General features: G+C 40.2%; 1 long non-coding RNA gene across 1 annotated transcript in view; it reads left to right on the top strand.

Moving 5' to 3' along the window:
- The window catches only part of LOC123279091 (uncharacterized), a 100,505-nt gene extending 88,960 nt beyond the window's left edge, over positions 1-11,545 (top strand). The window contains exon 3 of the long non-coding RNA XR_011496127.1: positions 7,739-11,545. This is a non-coding gene — a long non-coding RNA (uncharacterized lncRNA). The remainder of the gene's footprint in view (positions 1-7,738) is intronic.
- Positions 11,546-16,603: the final 5,058 nt, after the last annotated feature.

The following is a 16,603-nucleotide window of genomic DNA, read 5'->3' as shown; positions in this document are numbered from 1 at the left end:
GCCTGCTTGAACCCTTTCTGTGATGGGAAACCCACTTCCTGAAACAACCTAATCCGTAGCTGGCAGACTCAGACACTCCTGCTGAGCAGAAATCTCTCCCCGATCCTGCCCCTTCTACAGATGGGCTCTGAGTCAGCCCCCGCCACACAGAACCAGCCTGCTTGCTCTTCCTCATGAGGATGCTTCATGACATCCGCATTCGAGGACGGATCCCTTGTGCCCAGGGACAGTCATTCGCACGTGCCGTGGTTCCAGACCACTATCACTTGCTCCTGTTCCTTTGGGGGCCTCATAGCACACATTCTCACCCCATAATATAATCATGACCATAATAGCCAAGACGGAGTAAGCATTTACTAGTAGGCAGGCATTGTGCTAAGCTCTTTACAGGCCTCATCTCATTTAATCCTCACAACAACCCGCTAGGAGGTGGTTACTATTGTTATCTCCATTTTACGAATGAGGAAATTGAGGCTTCGAAGGTTAAATAAGTCGCGTAAGGTTACATAGATTGTACGTGATAGGTCTGGGACTCATATCTTGATCTGATTGAATTCATACCCAATTCACTGCTATGTAACACTGTTATTATAGCCTGTGGCAAGGGGCCTTACCTTATGCACAGGAACGTGGGTAATAACTGCAGCACACTGCATGGGTACAGGTGGCTGCACGATACCAATACAACACCTATGAGAAAATATGTTCCTGTTGTTTTAAGCCACTGAATTTGTAGTAGTTTGTTACAGCAGCCGCAGGAAACTAACACAACTGCTGAGTAGTTTGGCATCGTAATTCCCCAAACCAATGAATAAATTATATCTCCCAATCTTAAGCCGTCAGCAATGAAAAAGATCTGGATCACGCCCTCTACATCTATAGTCATGTAACTGCTAAAATGTAGACCAGACACAGGACCGCCTACGTCATTGTCAGAGTGGGACTCTGGTTTCACAGTAGGAATTACCAGATAGAAGGGGCTTTGTGGTTTAGTAAGGAAGTTTGGGAAATACTGGGTTGAAAATACTTGAAAAAGTTTCTCTACTACAGGACTTTTCAGAGCCTTTGAAATGCTGTTGGACACTGACTCTCTAAGTAGGGATGTGGTTGTCAGTGTTCACCAAGCTTGTTCGATGACACTCATCCCACCCCTAGGAAAGCACTTCTAAGGACAAGCGTTGCAAAGAGCACAGATAGGAGAAAACCATGGCTAGCCCAACCTCCTGGCTCTACTGAGTATATAACACTGAAGTCCAGGGCAGCCAGCTGCGTGGCCAAGGTGCCACTGCTGGAAGGGGCACTTTCATGTTGTAACCCGGGCTTCCTGAGGGTTCGTCCGGCGTTCCTTCTACCAAACATGTTGACCATCTAAAAGGAGAGCACTGAATGTCGTCTTCACAATAAACAGGGAGGAGGCTCTCCGAGGATGACTGTGTTGAAAGGAAACCTTTTCTGCAGCGAGCTAACATTCATAGAATGCAGCAGCGAGAGCCGAGCAAAGGTGGCTTTTCCTACCTTTTGTTATTGGCATTGACCCTGAAGGCCCTTAGTCCCCCACAAAAGCTTAAGGGGCTTAGATCAAGGGCAGATTTTGAAATTGAATTCATTCAGATTAAGCAAAACCTTCAGTGAGAGGATTTACTCCCCACAAGCTGTTGCCAGGTTGGGGCTGTCCAGGCCAGGCCCATTTTCCTGAGCTACAGTCCACTTGTTCCCAAGGTGCTGGCAGCATCCGGGCGGCCAGTTTCCTGGGACACTGAACATTCAGAGCTTCCTCAGCCTTCTGGATTCTTTTCTACTTCTGCAAAACTTTTTAGACGGGCTTCCGGTAGGCTGCAGATTTTCTAACAGTTGTACAAGGAAATGATCCCAGGACAAGGACCAGACAGCCTCAGAGTCTAGAAAAACACTCCTTCCTTATCAGTCAGCATTTGACAAGTCACAATGAATTGATCCTGGCAAGGAGGAGCTCTGCCATGATAATGATCCAGAAGCAGAGGGCAGCTGGGAGCCCAGGGTTGCAAGCAGTTGTCTGTTACAGGATTTTTCTTTTAATGCCATATTCCTCTGGTTTGCTAGATGCTACTTTTACTCCCAAGTCTGAAAAATTGCCCGATTTTGAGAGGTCTGGATGTGGCACAGATAATCGTTGCAGAGGCGTCTCTCAAAGTGGGTGTTCTACGTCCAGGATGGGACATCATCCGCTGCTATTTCAAACATGCTCTGCCTTTACGGCTGAGCTTCTCGAAGCATTTGCAAGGCCTCAAGCCTCAAGTTTTTCTCTTTTGTGTCTATATTTTTAAAATAGCTTTTATTGATTTTTTTCCTTGTAAAAAGTCATACATATTTGTTTTAGAAATGTTGGAAATACAAGAAGAGCATGAAGAAGAAAATAGAATCTCCTATATTCTGACCAGGAAGAGATAAAGCTCATTAACATTTTAGGCTCCGAGCCCTTTTAGAGTCATTTTCAAACACTGTAACAAGACACTGGTGACACAGACTTCGAGGTTGGTCCCTCTCGTGCCCACAGGGGGAAGGTAGCTGTGTGGTTCAGCTTTGCATCAAGCACGGAGAATCGCCTATAATCTATTGAGCTACTGTTTCAAAAAAAATCTGAGTTTGTCAAGCTGGACAGGGTTTGAGAATCCCATTGAACAGGTGAGAAAACCAAGCCCCAGAAAGTTCACTGACTTCCCCATGCACCTGGCCTGTCAGGGGTAGAACGGGGACCAGGCCAATCTTCTGGTTCTCATTTTAGTGTTTTTCCCCACTGCTACCAGCTGTCTCACTATAGAAAGAATTATACTTAGAAAATTCAATTTGAGTAAGAACATTTGGCTATGCCAAAACTCAAAGCCTCAGGAATTTTTACTAAATTCCTCATATTTGGCATTATGGAGACAGAAATAACCTCCACATAAAAACAAACTTCCAAACTACCAAAGGCCCATTTTTTAAGCACAAAGATTTTTATCTTAATTTTAGCCAATTTCAGTGGAAATCATTCTAAATCTACCTTTGGAAAGACAGGCACATTTGACAACACAATCTCTTCTTGAGGACTGGAAGTCATAATTATGAGCACCCGTTTTTATTCTCTGCTGTAATACAGGGGGACAACCGGTAATTGTAAAGCGCTCAATGGCTCCACACTGCTAAGCTTTCATAGTCTTATCTTTCCTCTTATGGATTTTCTGTCTCCCCCTTCACAATCAAGCTGTCAGCTATTATTTCTTGCTGCCCCCACTATGTCTGAGATCCTGTGCTCATTTGTTCCCCATCTGCTCTGCTGCTTATAATCTGTTATGTGCTGGGGAAGCAGACACCATGCTTGTTAGAAGTATTTGTAATGTACGAGTAAATAGGCACAGAGTGAGTGAGTATCAAGAGGGTTATCGATTTTGATGGCTCAGGAGCCTTTTCAAGTTTGTTTTCTCTTTAGATTGGAGAATAAATAATGTCCAGATAAACGATGCAGTACTTAAAAAAATAGACATAAAAAGACGTGAAGAATTCAGATGTGCTTTGTTTATTTACACACATCAGTCTTCCCTTGGGGAGAGATCCAAATTTCTAAGCAACAGCGTGGGTCCTGGGTTCTTCGGTTATTTGTTTTATTTCTTTTAAGTTTCTAAATTCACTTTCCAACATAAAATTGGTCTTTTCTAGACTCCAGTGGAGAGCAAAGTGAGCCCAGCTCACTCAGGGCCCTGCAGGACGGGTCTCCCAGAGCAGGGTTGCCAGCTCCCCGGCAGCTGCTACGCTTTCCTCTGAACTACAAAAGTTGCCAACGTCTTCACTTGTTGCTTGCATGTTTTGGAAAAGATTCAAATGGATTTCCCTCCATCCGAACTTTAACATTCTCTTAAACGATCAATAAGACTGATTTTCCCACTCGGTCACAATATTTTCTCCCAGATTCTAAATTTCTGAAAAGACACTCACCGAGAATCAACAAGTAAATGAGATGGACTAGTGCACAGCTAACCTCCCAGCTCACGTGACGCTGAAATCATTTTCAAAGCTACCACTGGAAATGGTGCTGTGGGGGCGGCATGGGCTGTAAAAGGCAAGCGATTTGCAAAATGACGCCAAGACGAAGAACTACGAATGCGGACACCTGCTCCGGAGTGATTATCAAATTATCCACAGTGTAACTCTGACCCTGCAAGCTGACTTTGCTTTCCCCCCACTCCACGGTCGTTTGTATTTACCAGTAAACACCCGCAAACCCACTGCACTCTGCTAAACCAAAAGGCCAAGTGAAACGACTCACGCGGAGTTAATGAGGGCTGTAATAACAACAGCCCAGCAACGCCGGATGGGGGCATTAACCATTTGCAAAGGACTTGCACACCCAGCATCTCACTTACAGTTGAAAATCACTGCACACTGAGGCGGTTCCCTGGGAAAGTCGCCAGTGAAGAGTTTTCCTAAAGAATGTGCAAAACTTTAAAAGAAAAACTGAGGTTAAAATATAACCCTAAGCTTCCCTTCGACTTCACCTTTCTTTCCAGCTGTCAGTTTTTAAAGTGTATGTTTTAATTTTCCACGGTTGACCACATCCAAAGCTGTTTTCAGGGGCACGGATTCTATTCTTCTCTAAAATCTATATGCAGCCGTGGATTACCACAGCTGCCTCTGGTAACATTTGCAAATTCTAACTTACCATCTAAGACTATTTCTAAGGCCATTGTGGGTGACATTAGACCTGTTTCTGGCAAGAAATCCTCTAGTTGTAATGTATACCATCTTAAATGGTCTTTTTGTGAGCACGGTCTCTCCCCTTAAACAAATGCGGGGCGTATTTCCCTGATGGGTGTCCCAAGGACAGCTTGGGAAGAAATCCTCATTACCAAGGCGGTTCACCCAGACACACAGACTTGCTTGTTACCGTATTTAAAGAAGTGGCCACAAAGAAATAGTCATTGGGTTTACAATAGGGGAAACCTAGTATGCATTTCCAAGGAATCACATTTTGGGGAGAATTACAGAATAATTACACATATGCTTAGATCACGAGCATTCAATGAAGCGGACAGTATTTTGAGGATTTAAGATGTTGGTGTTGTGGTCGTCTCTAAGAAACCGGGATAATTCAGACATTCAAATGCAAAACCGCACCATTTGGAGAGTGTAATGCGGTCTGTTCTGGTCACTGTTACAAATTCGGAAAGGATTCCCCGGCTGCAGACATTAGAGGCACTTAATACTTAAATCTGTTTCCATGTGTAAAGCATAGAACAAAAGTGCTGGGCATTAATGAAACGTATCCTAACACTGGTGTGCTGACACATTTCATTAAAGTGTCACTTTGGGAGAGTAAAAAATAATGACAAGAGCTTTGCCGTGTGCAACTTGATAAGGTCCTCAGATGAAATATCATTAACTAATAACATATTAAGCATCCATTTTAACACTATCAGGGTTTTCAGATCAGGCCGGAATTAATTTCATGCCTAGGATGTTGTCTATAACCAATTACTATAAATGAATCTCTTTTATGGATCTAAATACTGATTATTTATTCATGTTAGTTTCATTTTAACCGCCAGGAAATCAAGAATTATTGGAAGTTACCCAATTATCTTAAGAAAAATACTTTCAAACCTAAAAGATCTTGTTTACTTATCAGGCCAGACATTAGTTATTTCCTGAAGGAATGTATTGTGTGTACTTTTAAAAATACACACTTTTATCATTTTTGTTGAGCTACTGGCAAAATACTTTTCTACTGAATTTTAAAAAGTTAAAATATTCTTCTAGGCTCAAAATAGTTTCTTTTTTTAATTAAAAAATTGGATAAAAACAAGAATTCAACAAATATAGACCAAAAACTCAGCATTTATGGGTTCAAAAAGACTTCCAATTTAAAATTCCAAATGAAAACTAAGTCATTTTCCATTCAGGAAAATTTTCCATGCATGAATGTATGTAATTGGTATTTTCAGTAAATTTTCAAAACTTCCCCTTCTATGATTTGTTCAAAATGTCAAAATAAAAAAAACCGTTGCGATTTTGGCAGCCACCTCAATGTTCTTGACTGAGAGATTTATGTAGGCTGTTTTCCAGCACTTATAGATTTATTTGATTGTGTGCTGAAGAGTCATTCTATAAATGTAGCAAGGCAAGAAATTCTCCCAAGCTGGACGTATACAGCCAAGAATCGAGTTGCAAAATAACACAAAACAGAAGAGCTGAAATAGAGAAATCAGTCCCCAGCAAAACAAGAGAACTACACAAGAAACATGGAGCCGGCAATCTCGCAATGTGAAAGGCTAATCACAAGATTTAAAATCTAATCTTGCTTTCAAAGGCGGTTCATGTAATTGCATACATTGTAAAGGGACATGAGAACAGTGGGAACAGAAAAAAAAAATCTAAACAAGCAGGCTTGGTATAAGCCATAAATTTAATGTGGAAAAAAGCAAAAAATTCGCAAGAGCAGGCGCAGACCTCAGTAAAGGTTCAGCCAAGGAAAAGGACAGGAGAATAGCCACAAACAGCCACTTCCGATGAAAAGGGAACCTTTAATTTTGGATAAATATGTACTCCAATGGAATACTCCCTAAAGACCCCTTAGATTAAATTCCCATTCATTCCCATTGCCTAACAAATATTTACAGGGGGTCTATCATGAGCTGATATTGTGCGAATACAAAGATAAATCAGACACCAGAGGAAGAAAGTCATAGCTCCCTAGAGCACAAAGCAGAAAGTACAAGAAATCACTCCATAAAGAGGATGGCATTTAAACTATGCGCGGAAGAAGGGGCAGGACTTGGCCCTAGGCAGGCGGCGATGGGAAGGCCTGGAGGTGGGAAAGCACGGAGCATGTGCAGAAGTCAGAGACAACTGCAGATTGACCGGAAGTGCAGTCCACCTACACAGGAGCAGTGTGGGCTGTGAGGGAGATGGGGTGACATCGTGGGACCAGGGGAGTTTGACTTAACTCTACGGAAAGTAGGAAACCACTGGAGTTTTCGGATCCCAGGAATAGTCTGATGCTAAAGATGTTGGAGAAAGTTAATGTGTGTGGGGCAACCTAGAAGAGGAGAAGAAAACACAATCTCAGCAGAATATATTTCAGGACAGCAAAAATGTAGAGGCTTGTCTTCTTGGGCTAGAAAGTGCTGAAAGCATATTTGTGAGTTATGTGTTTCTAAACGTTAAGACTGCCATGTCTTGCTAATTGGAAAGGCAGTAAGAGGTGCCACCAAGGCACATGCAGGTCATCCAGGAACTGTGGCAGACCCTGGCCGAGGGAGTGAGACCAAATTCCCCGTTTTCCCCAGAGTGAGGTGCAAGATCTCTGGTGCGTGTCGAATGCCAGGAACTAAGTGGATAAGAACCATTCCTCAGGGTGTATGTAATTCTCCATCACAGCAAGAATTCGGATACACCTCAGGCCCATCCATGGTACACCACTGCCACGCAACCCATGAGCAGCCGCTGTGTCCAGAAGTGTGCTAACCAGGAGAAAAGTCGCCTCCCACCCACAGCGGGGAAGGGAAACACATTCAGAGGCCCTTGGTAATAAATAACCGTATGGTGTGAGGGTTTGCGGGAGACTTTATTAAAAGGGACAACGTACCAGGGAGTAAAAAAATTTTGCTTTGTTTTCATAGGGGCATTTCTTAACCACCATGTTTATACAGCATTTTTATACTTTTCAAGGTGCTTTTAAACATTTTATTTCATTTTCCCCAATAACCCCATTATTTTTGTTTTACAGAAAGAGCTACAGAAGCCCAGAGAGTGTGTGTGGCTTTGCCTCAGACCTCACAGCCCCCTGGGAGAGAGCTGAGCACCCAGACGCCAGTCTCTTGATCGGTCCTCCACTTCGTCATCCAGCTTCCTTCTCCTCACCACCAACAAATACTTGAGAGTCACTCCACAGAAGCTGTGCTTATAAGACTGAGGAAAGCCTCAGGCTTTCCTGGGAGTTTTAACAGAAAAATCATAGCAGGATTTTAGGTGCCAAATGAAAACCTCGCTCATTTTCCCTTCATGGAGCCCTCTGGTGGCAGGTAACATAAGAGTTTCGAAGCAGGAAGTCTTAAGAAGTTTTTAGGATCTGACTTTATGGAAAGATGAGAATATTGAAACACAGAAAATAATCTTCAGAAGGACTCATCTAACCCAGTCCTCTCATTTGGCATATTAAGAAATCAATATCCAGAGAGGTCAAGCAATTGTGCTTATGGTAGCACAGCACCTAAGCCAGTGCTTCTCTCGAGGAAGAAAGGCCACCTACAGCATCTTCCTCATTCTCCTTTCTCTTGTGGGTTAACATTGATGCCGCACAGGGAATGTCCTCCCTGGGAAGTAGGACGCGGCAAGGACAACCTCCTGGTATTTGCGCAAATAATTGCACAGACGGACACCCCCTGACTCCTACTCTTAATAGTTACAGGACCCATGTGATGTCATCCCCCTCATCCCCTCCGAGCCTCAGTTTCCTCATTGTAAACAAGGAACAGGGATAGTTCCCACTCACTGGGTTGTTTTAAGGGTTAAATGAAATAATGCAAGTCACACATTTAACATCAGCCTGGTATGTAGTAAGCACTTGATACGTGTGGTTTTTTAATATGCTTAACAACCTGCTCTGCTTGGTGTACTCAGACCCACTAACCCTAAAGCTTTTTGTTTGCCTTCACCTATAAATCAGGAAAAAACACATTTTTTTTTTCCAGAGGAAATGAGTGTTTTAAATATAGTCCCTTCTCCTTATTACATAGCCTCTGTGGGAGCACCTGCGTGTCCAGGGAGCCTGGTTCTTCTTCCAGGGCTCATGAGATCGGGCCTTCTCGGGGCAGTGCCCAAGCGAATCACCTGCTGCCCTCTTCTGAATGCACCCTCAGGCCCATGGGGGATCAGGAAAAAGGAAGAGCAGCCTCCTCCCATACCCCCTACCGGTTCCCCCGCACCCCTTCTGTTTCTCGGTTAAGAGGCACTGTCGGCTCCTCTTGTCCTCCATTGCAAAATGGGCCTGAATGAAGACACCCGGCCTTTCCTATCCCACGCGTGCTTCTGAGGATCAAACGAGATCCAGGACGTGAAAGTGCGCTGCAGCAGGGAAAGCTCCGGAAACGCATTATTGTCAGCAACATTGTCGTTAAATCATAAGTTCCTATTTCAGCTCATTTATGGCGTGTGCCAGGCCCTGACTGTGGGAAATAAGATGGGCATGGTGGCTGCACACTTGGAGTTTACAGTCTGTGTTTCTTTGGTTTATTACTATTGTTACTATTGATTAAATTAACATGAACTATAATTTACGTGGTATCTAAGAATAAAATAACATTAACAATAGCTATGAACAGAGTGCCTACGGTGGATTAGATGGTCAATTTATAAACGGTAATAGCTAATTTATTTGAATGCCTATGTATTTTGCAAATATTATGTAATTAATTCACAGGAAACCAATAGGTAGGTATTTACAGATGAAGCCTTTGAAGCTGATAACTGGCTGAAGGCCTTATTTCAAATACGTGGCAAAGCCCAGTTCTAGAAGATAAATCCATTCTTTTCACTGTGCCACTAAGAACTGCACCATCAAAGGATTTTTGTCTGTCTCCATGTCATTTGGGGCTGTTGTAGGGGCAATCCTGAATTTTATATGTGAAAAATTTAACATAATATCACCCGATTGGCACTTCACTCAGTCTGTAACTTTGGATCTCTTCTAAGATCCAAACTTTTTGAAATTCAGTAGGAAAAATAAGATCTTCCCAAAATAATAAAATTATCGAAAGCTTTCAGATTCTTTGGAGAATTAAATCAAAGAAATGTGGTGGACATTTATTCCCCTAATAAATATGTTGGCCCCAAATTTCTGTTATGCACCCAGAAGCTAATTGAGCTCATTCAACAGCAGGCATTTTTCAGGATGTTTGCTATCTCTGTGCTCAGACTCTCAGGGGCCTGTGACACCTACAACAGAATATGACCCTCTTGTACCCATGTAATTATTAAGAACACTCTCTTTTACTCTCAAAAGGGTCCAGGTTTGGACAATAAATTATACAGCCACCCTACCAATAAATCATGGGGGTAAAGAAAATTTCCTACCTTCTTTGAAATTAAAAAACAGAAGGAGAATATTGGACTAACCTTCTTATCATAAATTACCATGAAAACTGGACAAAATAGATGAAACAACTATTTACACATACTGGACAACAGTCAGCTCAGGACAGTGAGGTAAGCACTATGATCGCCCAGATTTCCTTCCATAGGCATTTTCCAAACCTCAGTGCAGATATGGAGAATCCAGACAGAGCACAGTAGTCTCACTGAGCAGAGACAGAGGTCAGATTTCAGAGAGACTGAGACAACCAGAATTTGTAGGCGAAAGTACTGGAAAGAAGAATGTTACATGGTGAATGAGTTCTATAAATCTGCATGGGGGCCAATGAGTCTTTGACACGCATAGGACAAGACTCCACAGTCCAGGCAAAGAACAACTGCTGGAGCGCTATTAGTTCAACAGCTACAGGAGCTTGCACAGGGCTGGGAGATATCTGAGTTCTCCAGAGTGCTGAGACCTGACACAATATCAAGGATATTTAATAGAGACTCCAGAAGGATCAGACCTTAAAAGTAGGGTCAAATTAGCCTAAGGGTAAAGGTTTTCCTTGTCTCACACTAATAAAGCCTTTTTTGAAAAAGCTTTTACAGAATAAACCTAATCTTCCAGAAAATTAACTACCTGTAAGAATAAAATTTAACGTTTTAAAGAAAGACCACAAGAATCAGACTTTCAAAGATTTAGCATCCACAATGTCCAGAATATAATTTAAAAATTACTAGCCTATGAAGAATCAGGAAAATATGACCCACAATCTGTAGAAAAATAAATCATTAGAATAGACCCAGCAATAAGACAAATGATGGAAGAAGTAGAAAAAGACCTTAAAATACCTATCATAAATATGTTCAAGGATTTAAAGGAAAACACAAATACGATGAGAAGACAGATGGAAACTATAAAATGGAAATAAAAGAAAACTCTAGATCTTAAAAATATAATTTCTGAAACGGAAAATTCAGTGGATGGGCTTGATAGAAGATTAGCTACTGTAGAAGAAAGTATTAGTGATTTTAACATGGCACGATAAATTACCCAAACTAGAGCAATAGAGAAAAAAGGCTTAGAAACTCAACTGTGCCTCAGTGAACAACATCAAGTGATACTTGCACTCCCAGAAGGAAAGGAGATGGGGTGGTGGGCGAGGAGAAAATTTGCTGAATTATAGCTGGAAATTTTGCAGATTTAATGAAAAACATCAATCTGCAGATCCGTAAGACATAATGAATTCCAAGAAGAATAAACACAAAACACACATCAAGCCATATCTTAATCAAATTGCTGAAAAACAATGATAAAGAGACTATCTTAAAAGCAGTCAGAGAGGAAAAAAGACAATACATATAGAGGAATGAAGATAAGACTAATCATTGATTTCTCGATATAAACAATGCATGCCAAAAGATAATGGAATGACATTTTTTAAATGTTGAATGGAAAGAAAAAAATGACTGTATTATTAAATTCATTATTAAAGACTGTATTATTAAATTAAATCTGTATTATTAAAATCACTTACAAAAGCATAAAAAATATGAAATACCTAGGGATAAGTTTAATAAAATATAGTTAGGATCAGTATGGTAAAAATAAAAAAAAAACTGGTTCTGGTAACAATTAAAGAAGATCCAAACATTCATGGACTGGAGTACTCACAATTAATAAAATGTACATTTTCCATAAATTGATCTATGTAGTCAAAGCAATACACATGAAAATCTAAGCAGCTATTTTTTTTTTTTAAAGAAGCTGAAAAGCCGATTCTAAAACTTGCGTGGAAATACAAAATAACTAGAATAGCCAAAACAATTTTGAAAACGAACCAGTTTGGAGGGCTTTGAATACCTTATTTTAAGACTCATTATAAAATTACAGGAATCAAGACAGTGTGCTATTATAGAAAGGATAGACATAAAGACGAATGAAAGAGAAAAGAGAGTATGTGTGCATGAGCGTGTCTGTGTGTGTGTTCAACTGATTTTTGAAAAAGGTACCAATAATATAATTCAGGGGAGAAAGAAAGGAAGTCATTTCAGCTAAGGGTTAATGTGCTGGAAAAACTAGATATCCCCAGGGGAGAAAATGAATCTTAACCTCTACCTCTCACCTACACAAAATAAACTCAAAATGGAACATGGACCTAAACGTAAAAACTAAAACTACAAAATGTCTAGGAGAAACCTAGAAGAAAATCTTCACCTTCTTGTGATAGGCAAATATTTCTTAGACACAATACAAAAGTACTAGCATAAGAGAAAAATGTTGACCAATTGGATTTCATCAAAATTAAAAACTCTAATTTTCAAGAAACATTGTTAAGAAAAAGAAGTCAAGCCTCATACTAGGAAAAAATAAATTCACAATACACAGATCTCACAAAGGACTTGTGTCCAGAACAAACACAAAGAACACTTACAACTCAACAGTAAGAAGACAAGCCATTTTAAAAACGGGTAAAAAATCTGAACGGCCACTTCACAAGAGAACAAAACATGTAAATATACATATACATACATATATATGTATACGGCCACACAATAAGCACAAGAAAAGTTGCTCAATATTATTCAGTAGCCAGGGAAATGCAAATTAAAACCAAATCAGCTCCCAAGTCCTGATGAGAACATAGAACAACCACAATTCTCACATGTGATGGGTGGTGGAACCATTTGGGAAACAATCTGGCAGTATCTTATAAAGTTGAACATACACTCGACATATAATACAATGATTCCACTCTTAGATGTTTACTCAAGAGAAACGAAAACATACGTCCAGAAAAAAAGAAACTTACATATGAATGTTCATAGCAGCTTCATTCACAATATCCCCAGAGTGGAAACAAACCAAATGTTGTTGTCAAAACCTGAATGATGTTATCATCAGGTAAATGGATAAACACACTGTGGTATATTCATATCATAGAATACTATACAACCATAAAAAGGAACACAGATAAGTCTCAAAAACAATATGCCAAGCAAAAGCAGTCAGCCACAAAAAAGAGTACGTATTGTGTGATTCATCACATGACAATCTAGAACAGGCAACCTGAGTCCATAGTCACAGAAACTGGATCAGTGGTTGCTTGGAGGGGGATGGGATGAGGTGGGGAAATTGACTTGGTGACCCACGTGGAACTTTCTGGAGGGGATGGAACTGTTCTATGGCAGGATGGTTACATATTTGGCAAAACTCAATGAACTGAAGATTTAAAATGGGTGTGTTTTATTACATCTAAATTACAACTCAATAAAGTTAAAGGTTTTCTTAAAATAAAAGGGAAAGGGAGGAAAAGAAGAAAAAAGTTATGGAACACTATACAGCTATGAAAAAGAATAAGGTAGATAAATATTTCCGAATTTAAGGATATATAATACTGAGTGAACAATGAAAGTTGTTGAATAGTGCCATTGATCTCAGGTGTTTTTTAAACAGTAGACCCTTTCTCTCTCTCTCTCCACATACACACATATACAGTTTCTATACACCCAGAGAGAGCGGAGACAGAGCAAAGCAAGTCAGTGGTTACTCTGCAGAGCATCAGACAGGGGAGGGGGCTTTTATTTCCACTTTATGCCCTTCTCTGTTTCTCAAATTTGTAATGAGCCTGTGTTAGTTTTAAAATAAAGTGATTTTGAAAACCCTAATGCCCTCAAAGACCTGCTTTCTGCTCTCTAAATGATACAATTAAAATACAATAAAATAGGAGGACATCTATTTTTTCTGAGTATTTTTATTATTCATACTTATGATATGTGTAGAAACCTCCACTTTTTTATTGCAATAAAATATATATAACATGAAAATTACCATTTTAACCAATTTTAAGCACACAGTTCAGGGACATGAAGTACATTCCTATCGTTGAGCAGCATCACCGCTATCCGCCTCTGGAACTCCTTCAGCCTCCCCAGCTATACACTCTGTACCCAGCAGACAACAATTCTCAATTCTCCCCTCTCCCCAGCCTCTGGCAACCACTAATTGACTTTCTTTCTGTATGAATTTGACCATCTCAGACACCTCATATAAGTGGAAATGATATGTGTCCTTTGTGTCTGTCTTCTTTCATTAGCATAATGTCTTCAAAGTTCACCCATGCTGTAGCATGCATCAGAATTTCCTTCCTTTTTATTCCATTGTCTGTATATACCACATTTTATTTATCTATTCAAGCATCCATGGGTACTTGGGTTGTTTCCATCTTTTGGCTATTGTGAATAATGTCGCTGGGAACATTGTTGTACAAATATCTGCTTGAATCTCAGTTTTTTTGGGTATAGACCTAGGACTGGGATTGCTGGGTCAGATGATTATCCTGTTTAATTTTTTTTCCTCATCTGTAAAATGGGTAAGATCATCTCTGTTCTGTCCACACCCATGGGGCTATGAGAACCAAATACAAAACCCCTTTATAAGTCGTTAAACATCACATTCATGTAAGAAGTCACGAGAAAGCTTTTATGAGGGAGACTACAATCCTAAAAATATGTATAAATAATTTTTAAATAAAAGTTAGGAATCACAATGAAGATTTATTGAATGTCTACGTGTGCCAAGCCCTGATCTAAGCGTTTTACAGGTGTTAGCAAAATTGAGCCTCATACCAATCTTGTGAAGTAGTTATTATGTTATCGTTTTACACGTGAGAAAACAGAGGCACAGAAGAGCTACACAACTTGCCCAAAGTCACACAGCCAGTAAGCAGGAGAGTCAGAAACAACTTCAAGTAGTAACAACTTCCCCACGTGAGAGTTCTTTCAACAGTTAGTAGGTTCTATCATAATTTACAATTACAAATTTTGAAAGAAAAAGTGCATTTATATTATTTCAAAGCCTCGTGAGTAGTCAAGGAAATGCAAGGGGAAATAAATCCATTCTTATAAGTGCTACATATGTTTCCCCATAAATCACTTCTACTTTGATTCCGGAAGGAAAGAGAGAAGAGTCCAGACTTTTTTTTTTTTAACTTTTCATTAAGATTATGATAGTTTACAACCTTGTGAAATTTCAGTTGTACATTATTGTCAGTCATGTTGTAGGTGCACCACTTCACCCTTTGTGCCCTCCCCCCACCACCACTTTCCCCTGGCAACCACCAATCAATTCCCTTTGTCTCTATGTTTAACTTCCACCTATGAGTGGAGTCATACAGAGTTTGTCTTTCTCTGTCTGGCTTATTTCACTTAACATAATACCTTCGAGGTCCATCCATTGTTGTAAATGGGACAATTTTATCTTTTTTTATGGCTGAGTAGTATTCCATTGTATATATATACCATATCTTCTTTATCCAATCATCAGTTGATTCCACGTCTTGGCTGTTGTAAATAATGCTGCGATGAACATAGGGGTGCATGGGACTTTTGGAACTGCTGCTTTCAAGTTCTTTGGATAGGAGAATCCAGACTTTAAGTACCAACATGGTAGCTATCACAAAAACTAGCTTTGGAAAAGATTTTGACCTCCCTTTTACCTGAGGGGACTGGGCGAGGGGGTGGATGTGAGGCACATGGAGGGTGAGGAGTAACGGCTGCCACTGGCGTCGACACGGAGCAAAGAGAAAGCACAGGAAAGCTACACTCAGAGGCATGTGCGACCAACATGAGACACACCATATTTCTGATGAGGTCTTCATGCCTTCTTTGTCTTCAAATGAAAACTGAAGCCATGAAATTCCTTTTTTGTTAACGTTAAGATATGGTAATGCCAAGCATTCATGACCATAAGCATGGAAAATTGATGAAATTACAGTCTGTTCAGGGAAATAATATGGTGATGAGAGAAAAAGTCTTTGCCTGTGTCAGGATCCCAGTGGCAGCTTTTTGAAACAGGTGAACATTTTCTTCCCCTTCTACTGGAAAACATCCCTTTGTATGATACGCCAAGCAGATGCTTGTGGAAAAAGGTCAAAGGGAAAAAGAGAATGACAAATAATTGAGATATTTTTGAGGGCCTGTAAGTCAGTGAGCATTTCATTAGGATCATTTCGGCAATTTTCTGCTCTCAAAGAAGCAGCCAAATTGAAATCATATCCTTCTACTTAATAAGCAAAAGAATGTGATTATGTTGCCATGACATTAAGATTCGAGACGGTCATGTGACGGGCATGAAGAAAGTCAGAGTTAAAGAATCTAAGTAAAATTAACCTGGCCCTTTCCCATGAATGCTTTTCAGCAGAATACATTTAAAAAATCACTTCTTTATGAGCTAAGAACAGGCACAACTCAAAGATCAGAGGACTGCCTTTCTGGCATAGGCTATATTGAAGTCTCAAGCAACTAAAAAAAGTATTGTCGTACCTAATCATAGAGTACTCAGCTTCCATCTTAAGTGTCATCTCCCAAGGTTCAAGGCTACGTAAGTGCACCAGTTAGTTTCTGCTGTTTAACAAGTCAACCCAAAACTCTGTGGCTTAAACAACACCCATTTATTAATTCTCACGAGTTATGCCGATCTGGATGAGAAGTGGCTGATCTTAGCTGGGCCTCCTCACAT

This window comes from Equus asinus, chromosome 20, assembly GCF_041296235.1.
Source record: "Equus asinus isolate D_3611 breed Donkey chromosome 20, EquAss-T2T_v2, whole genome shotgun sequence".
Lineage (NCBI taxonomy): Eukaryota > Metazoa > Chordata > Mammalia > Perissodactyla > Equidae > Equus > Equus asinus.
The sequence above is the reverse complement of the archived record's forward strand: the minus strand, read 5'-3'. Positions and strand labels throughout refer to the sequence as shown.